The sequence below is a fragment of the Cynara cardunculus genome (genome assembly GCF_001531365.2).
Source record: "Cynara cardunculus var. scolymus isolate 2C chromosome LG 1, CcrdV1, whole genome shotgun sequence".
Taxonomy (NCBI): Eukaryota; Viridiplantae; Streptophyta; class Magnoliopsida; order Asterales; family Asteraceae; genus Cynara; species Cynara cardunculus.
Window position 1 is genome coordinate 11,912,405 of NC_037528.1, and position 1,502 is coordinate 11,913,906.

Here is a 1,502-nt window from a genome sequence, read left to right on the forward strand (position 1 = left end):
CCCCCCAAATAAAGCGTAGAAGTTTGACATATTCACGTCCAATCCCCGTGGATTCAACCATGCTTACCACTTACCGGTAACAACTATTACAATTTAGGTGGTAATTTAAGGTAAATAAGACTTTATTATTTATTAGGTTTGGCATCCGTCATCAAATATTATTTTATTAATTTTTAGTATTTTTTTTTACTTGTCTAATAATTGTTATTGTCAAAAAAATACACGCTACAAAATTGCGAACCAATTTTACGGAATTTAAATGTGATGCTAAAAAGGTATGCTATTTTGTGACGTAATGGTTGCTAAAATATGTATATAAGCTAACGGTGGTGCCTGATTGGTTTGTGTTTGGGCTTCAAAGGTCAAAAGTGTCAGGATGTCTCAAGTTCAAATCCAAGAAGAAATAAAAATCCTATCAAAAAAATATGTATATAAGCTTGGGTTTCGATGAGAATGAAAGTTATGATAAAAACAGAACCACTAGATCAACATTAATGAAATACACTCAATCAATTTCCTTTCTAATGCGCAATTAATGGGTTATTTTTGAGATTAATGACGATCAAGCTTCAAATCTCTTCTTACACTTCTTACTAACTTCAATTCTCAGACAATCCTTCTTATATATATATATATATATATATATATAGGAGCCTATTCAAAGGAGAACTGAGTTGTTTGTGGTAACTGTGAGAACCAATCTTAACCACAAATCAACGGATAAATAAGGAAATTAGTAATTATGGTAATTTGAGTTAAAATTATAATTARAGGGCATTTTAGGTATTTTTAAAAAACTCCTCTCTCCGATCTCCGGCCTCCAGTGAACATTACTCCGGCAGGTACCAATGTATTACCAATTGGGGTACTACCATGTACCACATAATTTTCACTCGTCTCCTCCTTTCCCAATCCATCTTCTCCGGCCACTCTGTGATACCCATTACCCAAACCAATTGGGTACCACCATGTACCACAAAATTTTCACTCGTCTCTTCCTTTCCCAATCCATCTTCTTCGGCCACCTTGTGATACCCATTACCCAATGTATTACCAATTGGGGTACCACCATGTACCACAAAATTTTCACTGTCTCCTCCTTTCCCAATCCATCTTCTCCGGCCACCTTGTGATACCCATTACCCAATGTATTACCAATTTGGGTACCACCATGTACCACAGAATTTTTACCCGTCTCCTCCTTTCTCAATCCATCTTCTCCGGCTACCCCTGCATTGTTGCAGCCACCATCTCCTTATCTCCCTTCTCCCTTTCACCTTCAGCAACACACGCACGCACCCCTGCACCATCGTACGAACTAACACAAACACAGGGACAAGGAAATAGGCAAAGCACACCCGAACCTTCCCCTTCGCACCGCCTCTGTCATGTCTCGTCTCCGTCGTCTGCCTCATGAACCACTCCAGCAAGTCCCAGTCAATGCTTTGAAGCCATCAAAGAAACAATCAAAGCAAAACCAGAAAGGGTTGTTGATTTCATAG